The sequence below is a fragment of the Phoxinus phoxinus genome (genome assembly GCF_949152265.1).
Source record: "Phoxinus phoxinus genome assembly, chromosome: 12".
Taxonomy (NCBI): Eukaryota; Metazoa; Chordata; class Actinopteri; order Cypriniformes; family Leuciscidae; genus Phoxinus; species Phoxinus phoxinus.
In genome coordinates this window covers 24935550-24953565 of record NC_136887.1, presented here as the reverse complement: position 1 = coordinate 24953565, position 18016 = coordinate 24935550, and the positions used below count along the sequence as shown (strand labels likewise).

The 18016-nt window shown below is 38.8% G+C and overlaps 1 long non-coding RNA gene across 3 annotated transcripts in view; it reads left to right on the top strand.

Annotated features, from left to right (window-relative positions):
• Window positions 1-17570, top strand: part of LOC307008142 — an 82457-nt gene extending 64887 nt beyond the window's left edge. The window contains exons 3-4 of one of the 3 annotated variants that reach the window (XR_013799757.1): window positions 15606-16435; window positions 17096-17570. This is a non-coding gene — a long non-coding RNA (uncharacterized lncRNA). Of the gene's footprint in view, window positions 1-15605; window positions 16706-17095 lie in introns of those variants that run through there. The other 2 variants (XR_013799758.1, XR_013799759.1) reach the window with 2 other exon arrangements.
• Window positions 17571-18016: the final 446 nt, after the last annotated feature.

Below are 18016 nucleotides of genomic sequence, written 5' to 3'. Positions count from 1 at the left end.
CGTACTATATACACACACACCATTATACATGCTCACACACAGATATGCAGTGGATTTAGAACATTTCAGTGTGATTATTTCACTTTGTGCTTTGCCTAAGAAGGCATGAAGCCCTGGGGCTCAGACTCATCCACCCTTACCTGCCCAAAAACCACACTGCATACAGTACCTCAACCAGTGGTTGGAACAACCCCTCAGACAACAAATCTCATTTTGTGGAATGCATCCAAAGCAGGTTAAAGCATCTCCAGAATGAAAATAAGGGAACTAATGTGCTATATCTATAATGTGCTACTCAGAATCGTGATTTCTTTTTTAAACAAACTGTCACAGTCATCGTCTGTACCACTCTGTCTTCGTCTGCACTACACTTCCCAGAATCCATCTTGTTTTCACACCTGAACTCACTTCCTCATTACCCACCTGTTCATCGTCTTGTTCATCTGTCTCACCTGTTTCTGTTCATCAGTGTTTGTATTTTCTTCCCTTCAGTTCAGTCAGTCTTTGTCCGTTCTTATCTTTAAGTGGTTTTTGGTGTAATCCTGCCTGTACCTGTGGAATTATTTTACGAGTAAAAGTTTATGTTGGAATCTTCTGCCTTCATCTTTTTCCTCATCTTACATCATACCGTGACAGAAGAACGGACCATAAAATGAGTTGGGAACTTGCTGGACAGATCGCGTCGGTGGCTCTGGGTAGCCGCGATCTGCTTGAATATACAGAGGAGTTTTATCTTCTCGCCGTCACCAGCACCTTGAATGATGAAATGCTCAAGGTCTGTTATCGTATGGGGGCTAACGGTGTTGATCCGAGGGAGCTCCCAGATCTCTCCGGTCTGGACTGGAGAGAGGCGCTCTCCATTTGTCTGGAGAGCTTTATCCCACAGTACGACGTTCCACAGCCTGAGACGATTCACGTCCAGCCTGCCCAGCCAGAGACGATTCACGTCCGGCCTGCCCAGCCTGAGACGATTCCTGTCATGCCTGCCCAGCCTGAGATGATTCCCTCGTCACCGCTGGTCCTGCCCAGCGCAAAGCCCTCTTCACCGCTGGTCCTGCCCAGCTCAGAGCCCTCTTCACAGCTAGTCCTGCCCAGCTCAGAGCCCTCTTCACTGCTGGTCCTGCCCAGAGCAAAGCCCCCTTCACCGCTGGTCCCGTCCAGCCCAGAGCCGCCTTCGCCGCTGGTCCCGTCCAGCCCAGAGCCGCCTTCGCCGCTGGTCCCGTCAAGCCCAGAATCGCCTTCGCCGCTGGTCCCATCCAGCCCAGGACCGCCTTCACCGCTGGTCCCGGCAGGACCGCCTTCGCCGCTGGTCCCGTCCAGCTCAGAGCCCTCAGAACCGCTGGTCCCGTTCAGCTCAGAGCCCTCTTCGCTGCTGGTCCCGTCCAGTCCAGACCCGTCTTTGCTGCTGGTCCTGTCCAGTGCTGACCTCTGGGGGGGGGCAATAAGTCCTCTGAGGGGATCGTGGAGGCCCTTCCGACACGGTTCCCATGGCCACTCGAAGGGACGTCTCCGCCATAGCCGCCCGAAGGGTCTTCCCCGCCATGGCCGCCCGAAGGGTCTTCTCCGCCATGGCCGCCCCAAGGGTCTTCTCCGCCATGGCCGCCCCAAGGGTCTTCTCCGCCATGGCCACCCGAAGGGTCTTCTCCGCCATGGCCACCCGAAGGGTCTTCTCCGCCATGGCCACCCGAAGGGTCTTCTCCGCCATGGCCACCCGAAGGGTCTTCTCCGCCATGGCCACCCGAAGGGTCTTCTCCGCCATGGCCACCCGAAGGGTCTTCTCCGCCATGGCCACCCGAAGGGTCTTCTCCGCCATGGTCGGCGATACCATCCTGGAGTCTCCTGTCTGTCCTCTCCCTGTCCACCTTCTGGTCACAGACTCCAGGATGCCCACCCTCCCTCCCGTGTTCTGCCTTCTACGGCGCGGTTCGCGCCTGGTGGGAGGGGGGAGTAATGTCACAGTCATCGTCTGCACCACTCTGTCTTCGTCTGCACTACACTTCCCATAATCCCTCTTGTCTTCACACCTGAACTCACTTCCTCATTACCAACCTGTTCATTGTCTTGTTCATCTGTCTCACCTGTTTCTGTTCATCAGTGTTTGTATTTAGTTCACTTCAGTTCAGTCAGTCTTTGTTTTGGATGAGGGTGTGTTGCGGCTGGCCCGTGCTGCATGGAACAACATTTTTGCACTTGATGACAACCCGGAGCCCGGACTTGAGCAGAGACAATTTCGACATGCGGCCTATAGACAGTTTGTCTTGTGGCAGCATGGTCGCCTGGGTGTGAGCAATAGGGTTGTTATACCTTGAGTTGCTGTGTGTGGAAGATCAGGGACACATTTCCTGACCCCAGGGCCCACTACACTGGCTACAGGGTGCGACGTTTGATGTAATTGAAATCATTTATATTGATTGTATCACCATTATTGTAAATAGTTTTTATTTTCAATCTTTTGAAATAAATAATGTTTGCCTCACCTTTGTTGTTTTCAGTTGTTCAGTTACACACACTTTTTCTTAGAAAATATATTTATTTGAATAAAATACAAGAATCAAACATATAAGTGCCAGTGCTGCATGACATTATAATTTTATCTATAATTTTCTGTATAGAAGATCGCAGTTACGTTAGTCTTGGGGGTTTTCGGACACAATGTTCCCTCTTGATATGTGTCCTCTTACAAGTTTGTGTGTGGGCGGTGGTTGTACAGGAGCAAGAAGACCCAGCCGTCTTGGGTCGTCAGGCCTAAGTGAAACATTTCTGGGAAGGCCGGTCCCACTTGTCAGCCTCCTGGACAGAATGGCCCTCTGTATGTCTGGAATGTAGGAGTATTGTTTCTTTTCCTTCATCGTGTACACCCCCCAAGTCTTTGATTTTTTTTTATATTAATTATTCATAAAAGATTGTTAACAAAAGATAGCTTTTCGTTATACAAAAAAAAACCAGTAACAACTTACATCTTGTGTCCCTCCCGATTGCGTGCTGGCAGCCGTCGGTTATGCTTGTTGTAGTCGATAGCTGCAAGCAAAGTCCGGGTCCTGAAGACAAAAGGTGTATATGCCATGCGCTTTGCGGCATACATTAAAATGTGATTCTGGAAGCTTTCCAGGTCTGATGTGGTCCTGTGTGGTTGGGTGGGAAATAGACAATAAGAACTCCTCAACACATGAATAACCTTCCAATCTGCTCTCGTAAAATAAGACAAGACAAATGCTTGAGTACTAAAAAATGTCAAATGCGATTTTGACTGTAGATGCTTACCTGAAGTTTATGAACTTCTTCGCCTGGGTCAACCACCTTTTCTCCAGCAGTCAGAGCCCTGGTGAGCTGCAGAACCTGTAATCACACCACATTATTATGAGTAAAATGACTGCATCCTTACAGGGCACTAAATCCTGCATAATGCATTGTTTGTTTGAAATTACCTGCAATGATCCAGGGCTTATTCTCACTGCATGCAATAACATGCAATATTGACCAATTCTGAGGCAGACGAAAAGCTAAATGAAAGGATGATTTAAATTTTTTTTTTTCAATGTATTGTCGAACTAATTTCGGTTAAAAATTAAATGAACGGTCAAACAACTACAGAAAACTGACGTGTTTGCTAATGACAATTCTAACATCTAAGTTACAGTAGCCTATCTAGCGTACTAGTAAGCCCAAAACAGACAGCGATCATAATAAAAACCTTTACAGACAAAAGCAAACATCCTGAGGTTACAATTACAAGAAATACAAATATTAAACACAGTTTATTCAAAAGATACTTACAAGTGCAATAGCAAGAAGGCCAGATCAGCATCGGATTTGCAGGCTTCTGTTTCTCTCAGTTCTGGCCATTCTGAAAATGCCGGTCCGATATTAACTCGTGTCTGACTCCTTGCTCGGTCACTCTGCCGTTATCTTTTTCTTTGGTCCTCCGACAAAGCTTTCCTAGCTTTGTTTCTTTTTTAACGGTTCAGCCATGACGAAAGAACTCAATATTTAACTAACGTTAACGTAAGCCTGCCGGCCCAAAGTTGCAAGTGTGTTTTTTTCCGCTTACAGGCGCTCGGGGGGTGCGAGACGACCACCATTCAACCCGAAAAAAGTCATATAACTATTCCAATGACTCCGAAGCTGTTCGGTTAATGTAAAATAAGTTACTTAGAGCACCTTTAAGTGGTTTTTGGTGTAATCCTGCCTGTACCTGTGGAATTATTTTACGAGTAAAAGTTTATGTTGGAATCTTCTGCCTTCATCTTTTTCATCATCTTACACCACACTGTGACAGAAACAAACAAAAAAACATGATTCTCAATTTTCCAGAATTGTGCAGCTCTAAATAATACGGTATATTGCGGTAAATAACATGCCCGTTATTATTATTATCGAAGCCTAAATGTTTTGTGAAGCTTCGAAACCTTTGTGAATCTTTTGTTTCGAACCAGTGATTCAGAGCGCATATCAAACTGCCAGAGTCACGTGATTTCAGTAAACAGGGCTTTGTGACAGCAATGTTTCTAAATTCCAATGGTTTGCCAATAGGGGTGATTAAATGAACCCGTGTCTATATGGTTTTTACCTGGTCTCTGATCGATTTTATACATTTTTTGTTGTCACATTTGTATATTGAAGGGGAAGAATTGTTAATAGTCTCTTATTGGCCTGATTAACCAAGCTCTCCATAAAAATCCAGAACAATTTAATAACAACAATTTAATAAAATAACATTATACATACACTTCATATTTATGCATTTAATAGATTAAACTTTCAGTAAAACATTTGCAATTGGTTTGTAAAATCCTTTTCATGCATGTATGGACTGAGGGGGTTACCAGCATATGGCGTTTCGAGTGCTTCAAAACAGTGAATCATTTTGCGAAGCAATTGGTGGAGGGCTTAAATACACATGGGAAGCGAATTAACAGAAACTGAAACAGGTGTGTATTCAAATCAGTATCCATAGAAACATTAGAACAAAGGAAACAGGAACTAGAATTAACCAAAACAGAACGTACACGAGACATGAACTGACTTTAGCTGAATAATTACACTTTTTTTTAGATGTGCTTAACAGCAGAATTTGAATTTGTCTCATATTTGATGAAGTTTGCATAATTGTTTCTGTTATGTTCCTGTTTATCACTGTGAAGCTGCTTTAAAACAATCTGTATCGTATAATGTGACTTGACTTGACTCTTTTGCACTTTATTCACTTTGAAACATAATTTACTTTTTACATTTATATTTTGTAAAGTTTATATTTAAATGTTAAAGTTATTCAAATTGTTAAGATGACGACAGCACAAAATTTTGCTTATCTTTTAATTATTATTGTGATATGACAATTTGATTCTGTCTCATATTCTTAGAATCTACAGAAACACCACAGAAACGTGTCTTGTTTGGTTCTGTCAGAAAGCATGATGTTCAATTTGTCACTGTGATTGACTTGTGGATGAGCGTTCTCCCTTCAGCACTGGTAATGTTAAATGCATGACTTCACTCTACATGGCTGCGGGGGATCAATATACTTGGCCTGCAGTATAGGCTCTGAACCATCTTTAACCCCAGTCTCGGGTTTAGACCTTTTGGAGTCCCCTCCCTTCCCTCTCCTCCCACCCTGCAACTGCCTGTGAAGCCCTAGAGGCCAGTCTGGAAACTCAAAGACCTCAAGGCACAGTCAATAAAGCCAGATTTAGAATTTAGTCATGAAGAGCAAGAGAGAGAAAATCCATTCAGTGAACTGACGTTAGATCATTTGAAGGGATCGGCGATTAGGAGAAATGGTGGTCCCATTGCAACGTGGGCTATTCTTGGCTTCATATTCCATAGAGGCCTTTGATGACTTAGAGTGCAAATTGCAGACGCATGTACACGCACTCCCACGGTTTAATTCATAAAATGAGAGAGGTAATGCTGCTTTGGCTCTAAGGATATTTCTCACAAAGCAGTAATAGCCTAGCCCTTCATTAGCTGAGTTTTAATTTGTGAATAAGAGGGTAGTTAACAGTAAATTAACACACACTGGCGTACTGAGCACCTCACAACAGATACCCTCACAAACACAAATACAGTGTACAGCTACATGTTTTTGCTTGATTCAGTAGCTTCTATGTTTCTGTCCACCTATTTTTATGCTCGTTTTGGGATATTGCATAAAAAACTGCTGGATGGAAATGCCAAGATGCACATAAATTCCCAAAAATGCGCATACAAAAACATATGCACTCGTTTGAGTCGGATACATTTTTTATACGATAAGAAAACATGCGCAAAACTACGATGGAAACACATGTACCTAATAAATTCCTCTGTGCGCATCAAAGAATCATGTGACTTGGGATGGCACGATGGGATGACATAACTGGACTAACCAGCGGACCCATGTTTTTGCACAGCATTTGAATTGCTGTTTTGGTTGTTCTGAAATGCCTGAGCAAAGTCTATCATCAATGTGGTTCGGTATAATTAATTACCTCCCAGAACTTTCTAAAGCCCTGTCCCAAACGGCACATATCATGTGCACTTACGGTCTTATGGACTCACAATGGGTGCCGCGTGCGTGTGTCCTTTAAGACTGTAGAGTGTCCCATTTGTCATTTGTCTGGTTGCAGTCGATATGCACCCTCAATGCGCACTTTTGCCGAGCCCACACTGTTGCGAGCTCCATGAAAGTGCCGACTTGTGAGTGTTTAGGGTGCCATTCGGGACAGGGCCTTACACAACCGTGTTCCCAACCAGCAGGCATCTTCCTTCGAAATGCGTTTTTAGACGCAAGTCATTTATAAGTAAACTATTATATACAGTGACTTCTACTTTTCTTAGTGATATTTATCGACAGTTTATCAGGAAGTGACGATTTTGTTGTCCTCGATTCACTGGACGGAAACGCTGCTTTATTCGCAAATGTTTTATGCAATATTCCCATTTTGCGCATAAGTTAAATTTGCAGCATTGGATGGAAACAGCTAGATATAGTCAGTGTTCTTAAAAGTATATTTTACCCCAAATTATTTAAAAGTTTGGGGTTGGTAAGATTTCTATAATGCTTTTGAAACAAGTCTGATATGCTCATAAAAGCTAATATTATTATTTTAGTAATTTATTTCTGTTATGGTCAAGCTGAATTTTCAGCAGCCATTTCTCCAGTCTTCAGTGTCACATGATCTCTCAGAAATCATTCTAATATGCTGATTTTCTGACTCCAAACTTTTGAATGATGGTATGTAAAAACAATCTGAAAATGTATTTTTGTTTCATTGTAGGCTATAGATAAAAAAAACTATTTAAAGGCATGTGGTGGTATATCAGTGGCGTGTGTCCATATAAGCTGCTAATGCTCTGCATAAGCCATTTGTGGACTTGCTAAATTTGTGATAAATATATGTAAAGATAACTGAAACTATTTTCATAGTAGTTTGTTTTCTCAATAAGGAAATGTATTGTTAACGAAAACGTATAAACTGTTAAAGATAGAACTACTGTAAATAGAACTATCTGAGGCTGTTCATCACATGTGCGTTTGTTAAAGTCATATTTGCATTATTTCAACATATTTTTAAAGAATAATTATATTTGTATTATAGCTTCTTACATTTCTTCAAATTATATTTTACTTATAAAGGCTTCTAATATTGTTTTGTTTTTTTGATTTTTTTTACTCAATAAAAAAAACCTTCTCGCATACATTCAAATTGACACCTGCCATGGTGTTTCATATTTATCGTCTCTGATTTAGATGTGTGTCCTCAGCCGATGCGCCGTACCGTTTAAAGGTGAAGAAGCATGTAGTTTCTGGGAATTATAAAAACAAGCTACAGCATATTTTCACGCGTCGCGCCTGACTCAAATACAACACACTCAACTGCATCAACAAGTAAATGTAGGCTACTTTCAATAAAAGGTCAAATATATTAATATATTATAAAACTGTAGCTGTGTTGCTATGTTTCATGATGAGTAAGCAACTAAGCAGCGAACGTGAAACCCATCCAACGTATCTGCACCAGGTGTATTTTTGACATAAAGCGCTCCCAGCATACCCGGATAAAAAATCGCCACTGACATATTTTTCTTTTGTGTTCTGCAGAAGAAATAAAGTCATACAGGTTTGGGACGACATGTTGAAGAGTACTGTAAATGATGACAGAATTGACAGACTGCAGCATTCAAAACAAAATTTCTGGTTGCCTACATTAATATTTTGTATATTTCTGTTTTTTATTTTATTTTTATTTTTTTACTAATGCACTTAAATGTGAGTGTTTGCTAGATTTATTGTCATATCAGAATGCAGCTGGAAGCCAGAAAAACAAGCTGGACAAGTTAATTTGACTCGATACCCAGCACACTAATGGAATAGGCATATGGGCCATGCGGGTTCAGAGTGAGTTGGCGCAACCCATTTAGTGACCCAGCACAGAGATTTCACAAGGGACCTCCTGTGAACACCATCAATACACATACACACAAACATAAGCCCACTCGTAAATTGAGTGATACCTGATGTGGGCAGGTGACAGAGATCTCGGTCAATATTTTGTTAGAAGAGGCCATGAGGAGACTGGTCACAGTTGCAAAGCTTTCTCCAGAAAGAGAGCATGAGGGATTGACTAAAACTCTCATAAAAGCTAAAACACAGAATTATCTGTCACATCAGACACTTCAAACTACCAAAGGTCCTGTCAAGTCTTTCAGCTGTGTTTGGACACTTCAGTGTCCTTTTACCTACTATTTGCAGGCTCACACTGTTTGTTCCCCAAATTGGTCCCCCAAATTGTTTCTGATCTCCCCTGTGACAGGGTTTGAAAGGGTTTCCAAGTTTCCACGGCACCTTTAGGAGATAGGAAATGGTTCCACAGCCCTGTAAACAAAAGGGGAAAAAAGAAAAAGGCAGCATAAACCAGCCTAGGATATAATTTTGTCTCACACCCTGTGCTCAGCTGCATTCTTAAAAATAAAGATTTCAAAAGGTGGTTTTCGCAGCGATTCCGCCATTATGCTTCTTTTTTCATGCAGTGTGTAATATAGCTGTTTGTGAATGTAAACGTTCTGCAAAGTTTTAAAGACCAAAGTGAACAACAAACAAAATGATCTCTTAAAAGAAAGAAACCACTCTGAATTGCCGAAAAGAGTCGTCAACAATTCCAGTCTCACTTCCTAATACAAACCTGCATAGGTTTGTAACACATTTGCATAGTGCCAGCCTATATGCTCTTCATTGGCTGCCCGCGAACACCGTCTACTTTGACCCGCCCTCGAACACTGTAGATCTAGCTGAGGCCTAGAAGAATTTGGTTCGTGTTGTTGATATGCCAAGAAAATGCTGTTTTCTGCTCTACAAAAACAAATCCACTTTGCATGCACATCAAAAGAATGAGGACTCAGGCTTGTATTGATAACGTAAAACCGACGCCATTGTATCATTGTGTAATGTGTCTACAAGTGCTGAGGAAGATACAGAGCTTAAATTCAGATATGGTAATAGGCATATCGTTTGTAACACGCGATGTAAGCGGCAGACTAATCACAACAGATTGCCATCTGATTGCCATTCAATTGATATTTAAGGTTCATCATGGAACCACAGATGCTAATAAAGAACCATTATTTTTAAAAGAACTGCTTAATTGTGCCTTAAAATCAGCTAACAGACCATCAAACCAGCTTAGTTACGCCTTTTTTTTTCAAGCAGGAATGGTGCGTCTCTACCTTTCAGGCTTATATTAGTTGTCTTATGTAATAGCTTTGTAACTGAATATGCCTTTCGGTGAAGCCTACACCCCTCATTTCAATTCTCCATTGCTTCAGCCCTCTCCCTCATACCCATCGCTTCATTCGTCCACCTTTAGCTGTTGTTCTCAGATGAAATGGTCGGAAATATGGCTGTCACTCCAATACCACAGTGCCATCTATTGGTGGAAAATAGAAGCTGCATTAAAGGTTGATAGACTGGGAAAGCATGACAAAAGAGAGATTCAAGCAGAAAATGTATATATTTATACTGAAGTGAATTAAGTGGGCAGTAAGAAATGAAGTTGAAATGTAATAATGCCTGATTTTGACAGTTTGTGAGTGAAAAAGAAAACAACAGGAGAAAGAAAGTGTGGTTATGTGCATTATCATCTCCTCAAGCATTGACAATCCTTTAAGTTACCAAAAAGGAATAATGGATATGTTTAGAGGCAAATATGTGATTCTTTCTGGTCATCTCTCTCTCTCTCTCTCTCTCTCTCTCTCTCTCTCTCTCTCTCTCTCTCTCTCTCTCTCTCTCTCTCTCTCTCTCTCTCTCTCTCTCTCTCTCTCTCTCTCTCTTATCCCTTTATCAGTCATATTTAAATGTAAATAATGCTGGTGTGATGGACGATGCTGTCAGGCTTCTTCAAAGCCCTCTCACCCATGAGAGCCTGGCTCCCGGATGTGTACAGCGTAAATGGATAAAAGGAAAGAAGAATGAGTACAGGGATTCCCATCCAGACTGATGACTAAGTCATCTTCAATGCGCCATCATTCATGCGAACAATAAACATAGTGAGAATGAGCTACCTGAAAGAATACGAAAGGGATTTTTAGCCATTGACCAATAACTGCTAAGCCTATATCCAATACTTTAAAAGGTTAGTTCACCCAAAAATGTTAATTATGTCAGTAATTACTCGCCCTCATGTTGTTCTAACCCGTAAGACTTTCGTTCATCTTCGGAACACAAATTATGATATTTTTGATGAAATCTGAGAGCTGGCTCACTCCTTCATAGGCTGCTAGGTTAGGTATATCTGCCATCCCAGAAAAGTTAGTAAAGACATCGTTAAAATAGTCCAAGTGACTACAGTGGCTCAACCTTAAGTTTATCAAGCGACGAGAATACTTTTTGTGTGCGACTTTATTCAACTATTCATTTTCTTCTGTGTGGGCCTCTGAGTGAGTTGACGTAGTGTAACACCGCAACGCTTCTGTGTTGTACGTCAGAACGTAGGGCCGGGCAATAAAGCGGTATCGGTATTTATCGACAGTACACCATTGTCGGTAACGATATTACATTTTTTCGATATAGCGTTCAATATTTCCATTCAAATGCGCGCGACCACCACAACGTTGCCCAACATCAAATGGCAAGCGGAATGAAAGCGGAACGAAACCGTGCTATTATTTTGTGCCTCACGGACCGTTTATCAGTTTGGACCAATATCAGTGCAGCGCGAGCCGATCTTGATCAAGCGACACTGTTACTACACAGCACTTAGAGATCCAGTAAAGAAAGCATTTGAATTTGCCACTGAAGTAATAACATCGCTGCAAGTTCTAGTGAGAAGCATTAAAATTTCTTCGTTATTAACGGATCAAACAGAGCTGACGTGGAAACCAGGAGACACATTGTGCCATGAATAAACTAGTTATATGCTATAAAGGATTAGTTCACTTTTTAAAAAACTTTTGCTGATAATTTACTCACCCCCATGTCGTCCAAGATGTCCATGTCTTTCTTTCTTCAGTCGAAAAGAAATTAAGGTTTTTGATGAAAACATTTCTCCATATAATGGACTTCAATGGGCCCCAAACGGTTCAGGGTCCAAATGACAGTGCAGCTTCAAAGGGCTTTAAACTATACCAGACGATGAATAAGGGTCTGGTCACGTCACGTAATACGCAATTACGTTGAAAAGGTCATGCTTATTCACCTTATTCTGCTCTAAACAATGCGCGCCGCCATGACTACGACTCCGGTTCGTAGCGATACCAGTCAATTTTGAGGGATTTTGAGGTGAACGGAAACCAGGAAAAAATAGGCCCTTTTTAAAAATGTAGGCTATAGGCCTTATAGGTTATATATATATTATATTATTATATAATATTGTTTGTTAATATAGGCTATCTTCAATTCCTAGAGATAATTATACAAAATACAAAAAGTAGTCAAAACGCCATCTAACAGAACAAATTATTTATTTATTTTACAATATTATGTGCTTAATATTTTAATTAACGAAATGTCAATCTTCATATTTATAACAGAAGATACAATCTTCAACATACAGTACAATCTTCACATGTATAAAGGATTGTCACCTTAAAAATAGTCATTTTCGAGTAGGAACAAGCAAATAGGCTATAAATATTTGGTTAATTTAAAGCCCTTTGAAGCTGCACTGTCATTTGGACCTTGAACCGTTTGGGGCCCATTGAAGTCCATTATATGGAGAAATGTTTTCATCAAAAACGTTCATTTCTTTTCGACTGAAGAAAGAAAGACATGGACATCTTGGATGACATGGGGGTGAGTAAATTATCAGCAATTTTTTTTTTTTAAAGTGAACTAATCCTTTAAGTCCACAGATCTGCAACATTCACCATGGATTTAATGTAGTAACACTAACTGTAAGGTAACCATGGAAGTTTGGTAGGAATAGTAAAAGGATTTCAAGTACGTCACATCTTTTTCCAGCACTTCAAAAATAAAATATTATCATATTTAAATGTTATTTTTAATGTGATGACCAAAACATTATTTGTTCATCCTTTAAAGATTACCCCCATTTATAAAACTAAGTTTCGAGATGTAGGAAAACTCACACGTATTTAAAAATAATTTTTCTTTTTAATATTTTTTTTTTTTTTTTTTTTTATCAAGGAAATTTCTTTGGCATTTCTTTCTTTTTGCTGTATCGAAAATGTACCTTACCGTGACACCACTGTATTGTATAGAACCATTAATTTTGTGAACCGTTACACCCCTACCATTACAGATGTTGATCTACCTCAAAGTTCACCTTGATTGTTACATTTACACTTTTACATTGCACACATTTTGTAACATTTTAAGTTCGAGTTTCTTTAATGCTTACTTTTTTATCTTAATAAAAGACATTAAGAAGATATTTTTGTGTACATTTTATTTTTTTAATAAATTTTTTGTTTGCCTTAAAGGGATAGTTCACTTTAAAATGAAAGTTCTGTCATCATATACTCACCCTCAAATTGTTTCAAACCTGTATGCATTTCTTTCTTCTGCTGAACACAAAGGAAGATAATTTGAAGAATGTATCCAGTATAGGACCAGTTAACTGTTTGGTTTCTGACATTTTTTTAAATATCTTTCTTGCATGTTTATGACAACTGTCATTAATGTAATGTTAACCCATAAAGCTAAGTGGTTTAAGTTTGATAATTAATCTGCTATGTCATGTTTATGACATATTTATGACAGGATGTGTTGTCTTAGTAATGTCAAGTTGTCATGACAAAGACACTGACAGGTTATGATGTATTGGTTTGTGTCAAGTTGTCATAACAAAGACATCTCAAACAATGTCATATTGCATTAGAAAATGTCATAATTGAATGACACTTAATGACATTTGTCATAAACATGCATAAAATCTCCTTCATATTCATGACATGTGTCATGTCATGATTTTGAAGGTGTCATGTCAGTCTTATGCACACCCCTTCAAGTAAAGTGTTATCGGATTTTTCTTAGGTGTTTTTTTTTTTTAGGTGTGTGAACTTTAAGTTCCTGGACAGTAAAATTCCTAATTCATAAGTTTCTTGTTAAAAAAAAATAGAAAAGAAATTACATGTATGAGCAGACATGCACTATAAATCTTCAAGAAGTGTGATTGAAAAGGGTGAAAGATCTACAAGAGTAATGCTGAAATACAAACACACTTCTGGATTTGCATTTGATTTGGATGGGAATTATGGGGCGTTACGTTATTACAATATCTTAAAGCCCTTTGAAAAACTTTTCTCATCTCTTTCTAATCATTGCTATATTGCCATATAGCCCTTGAAAACCATCACTACAGTTCCCAAGTCATTTCTTTTGTATTGCACTGGTCTATGATAGTCTGCGTGAGTGTCAGCTGTAATATGTTTTGCCTCACTCTAACATATGGAGGGAAAGATAAAGTCTACTGTAGAGACGTCACTAAGACTGAAAGAGAGCGAATAAAAAGTATATTTCAGTGTGTGCGTGCGTGTGTGTGTGCGCTTCAATGAGTTTTTCTTTAAGCAAGTGGAGCAAAAGGAGAGTTTTAAAGTCTGAGGGAAAAGAACGGTGAGATTTTTTTATAAAAGCTCCTGTTCACTCTTTATGCCCTTGTAGTATTTAATCAATTTAAGCGATCACTTAATTTTATCGGTTCCTTTAATCAGGGCTACGTAAATAGTTGCAAACTTGCCAAAAAAATTAACATTTGCAACTAACTTTGCATCTAGTTGCCACTGGGACACTTTTTGATATGCAGCTTCATCATGCTCCACTCCACGAATGAATTTGTGAACAACTGACTCCTATAAACTGATTCTTCAGTCATAAAGAATCAGATTCGCTCAGTGAATCATTCAGAGCCGTTACGGTTACAGTGTTCACATCTGACTCCCAACCATGAAATTAATTGAAAACCTTTTCTGTTATGTATTGCTACTTTAGGTTTGTCAGATTTCATGTTCATAAGCCAATGTGTAATTAAAGATACATATATTACTCTATGTTGTGATTATTCTAAATATATGGCCAGAAAAAAAACAATGGGCCAAGCTTTTAATTGTCTTGGCGAATGCACTTAACCCATTGCTGTCTCCAAAAAGAATTAAGTTTTTGGCAGAATATGTGAAGTTGTGTGTGGAGTCATGAATCGAGTTGCCTGGTGATGCTCCAAAGCAGTGTCCTTGAAAATCTGCTGAGAAATATAATGATAAATGCATCTCTACCACAGTGAAGTATGGAGGAAGAGTGTCATTGTGTGCGGAGGCTTTTTAGCTGCTGGTATTGGTGAGCTACTTCACTGTGAAACGTCATTTATTGCTTTGGAGTACAGGAGAATATTGCTGAAATTGCTTCTTCAACACAACAAAAAGTTATCATCTAAAGAGGAATTATCAGATGTTATTTTTCAACATTTTCAACAAGACAGTGTGACTGCCCAAATTGCAAAGACAACCAAGAAGTTGCTTGAGAACAAGTCCGTCAAGCTCAAGTTTCGGTCCGGTGGTCAGAGTCCAGATTTGAACCCTATTTGGTATCACATTAAACTCAAACAAACTGAGAGACATTTATCAACTATACTCATGAACTGTTTAAATCCATCATTGAGTGGAACAACACTGACTTCTTCCTGTAAAAAGCTGGATGCTATTACTTTATATAGAGTATTTGTGCAATTCTTGCTAATTTCCGTTTAGACCGTTAAAAGACCACTAAATAGTCATTTTTGGCTTGGCCCTTTTTTTCTGCCCAGGAGTATATGCATGTCCGTAGTACAGTATATAGATATATAAAATAATTAGTGGTTCTGATCATGGTTATTCGATCTAATCACAATTATTTTGATTCAACCGCAGTTTAAATGTCAATATAATTTTGCCAAAGAATAAAAAAAGCATTGTTGTAAATGTTCACAAACACAGTCAAAGGTCCTCCTTCATATGAAATGAATGTGTATGTATTATAGCATGTTATTGTTATGGAACAGCGACTCAAGACAGATATATTTCATTATTTAACATAGGAGAGCAATGAGCAATGCTTGTGACTCACAAGTTGTGAGTATTTGTTGACGTATGGCAGTTTGCAGATGAGTAATGGAATGATACTGACAGTCTCTGTATTGCAGGTGGAGTGGAGATCGTGGAAGTATAAAGATGACACACACCTCGATGAGGAACAGGTAAGTATCCAATTTGACACAACACTGAACAGGAGATGCTGGAGACAATGAGGAACAGGAAGACGGTGGAGAGAGGCAACATACTTTGGGAACTTGGAGTCAACAGGTAAGTGAATCCTTTGCTCAAACAAGACCAGACGAAGTGACTGTGAGGTGTGTGCTTATACAGTATGCAGAGGGAGATGATGAGGAAATGTGAAGCAAGTGCGGGGGATCACTACTCGGGTGATTGTGACTGCTGTGATTGGTTGATGCCTGGCTGATTCGGGACAATTATATTATAATTCATTAAATATAAATTTTCACACCATTAAAGTAAATAATATGGACCTATTTTATTATTTATTTTTAATATTATTACAATTCCAAGTATAAAAAACATAAGAGACATGATTGTTAATCACACTTATTTGTATGACAATTAATCGCAATGCAGCACAAAATAAGACTGTGGATGGGTGACATGACCATAATCAACAATATTTTAATAATCAAACTGGCAGAAATGTTTCTAGAGTTATATCTAGAGCAGTCCAAGACTAGTAGCATAATGCACTTCTATGTATACCTTGTGTTTGGAGGTTCTTCTGTGTATTTTGATTTATTGCATCTTGCCGTCAGACTGTGAAGAGGACTGCTAAACGCTTTTGGTTCATAACTTGTTTTTCCCTTCCATTTTATTCCAGGGTTGGGACGAGATCAGTGCACAGCAGAACTCGGAGTTATTAATTACTTCAAAGTTTCAAGGATTCTGCTGAAGTTTGAGAAAGACTGAGGTCAGAGGGCAAGTTTCTCTCAATTCTCAGCTTCTGTTCATTACTCACAATACGTTCAGTCACAAAACAAGCTCAACTGCACATATGCTAAGTTGTTCAGGAAATGCCACCCCACAAATAGCAATGCATTAGTGCGTTGCTGTAACAGCACCATAACAAATAAAAACACAAAATAATATGGTTAAAACTATAAAATAGGCCTACCAAACAAACCACCATCTCGCCCACAAACATAATCAGAACATTTTGATTATTATATTTTCCTTCTTTCTTTTTTTTTTTAATCAAGAGCCTTTGTTGGACAGAATGACTTCCTTTACCCCCCACTGCTTGACTTCTCATTCCCATGGCTGTTATATAAATAAATGTGGTGATAGCTCAATGTGTGGTAATCATTTCTATGTGTAAACCCAGTCTCACGCAGAAAGCAGATAATTCACATATTGCTAAAAAGATTAATTCCAGCCATTTGTGAAAGCATTTTAACAGTCTTATCTGAAATAAGATGTACATTGAAACTTTTCATATGGATACTGTCAGTATAGAATCAGTGTGTAATATATATGTATATACAGTAATATATATTGTAATATATAACTGTAATATATATACAGTAAATATATATAAGGACTGTTTTTCTGTTTTTGTTCATGGTGCTAGGCAGAGAGCCCCACTGGATTATTTTCTGTTAATTTTTTTGAGTTAAATAACGACTGGATTATTCACCATCCCTGACTTCCTCCTCCTTCTTCTTGTGAACTGTTGCACACCAGTAATGTTTTATTCTAAGGAACATTTATAAAAGCTACTTTAATGTATTAATGTACTGGCTTAATCTAAGCCCTGTCTGTGAAATCAGGCCTAAGGGTCATATTGAAAAATAATGTTTGTGTCTTGAATAAATTCAGTTAATTTAGATTCAGGCTAATTTAGGCTGCATGCCTGACAAAGCAGAGTTATGGTGTCCAGTGATTAGAAATGCATATTATCTTACTGTAAAAAAAGAAAAGAAAAAGTGAATAATATGATTTCAAAATGAATGTAATATTCCATCCAAATAAAATGTCAGGTAACCCTAAAAAATTTACACGTCCGTTCAAAAGTTTTTTAAATTAGTCTCTTGCTCCCCAAGGAATCTCTCCCATTTGATCAAAAATACTGTAAAAACAGTAATATTGATATTACATTTTATATTACATTTTATAATATAATATATATATATACAGTATATATGTGTATATATAATTTACTTTTTTTTTTAAATAAACAGAAAGTTCAAAATAATTGCATTTATTTGAAATCGAAATCTTTTGTAACAAGATGTATTTGTTGTGAATTTAACATATCCTTGCTGAATAAAAGCACAAATTTATTTGAAAACAAACAAACAAAAAATCTGACACTTTAGTGAAATTCACCTGGTAGCCTCTAAATTAAATTGTTATATTCTAGTTAGGAATGTTTTAATATGACTAAAGTAACCTGCCTATTATAGGTTACACCAACAAAAGTCATTTTAAAGGTGAAATTAGGTAGAAATATTGCCTTAAGGTAACAACTACACAGTTTCATATTCTACAG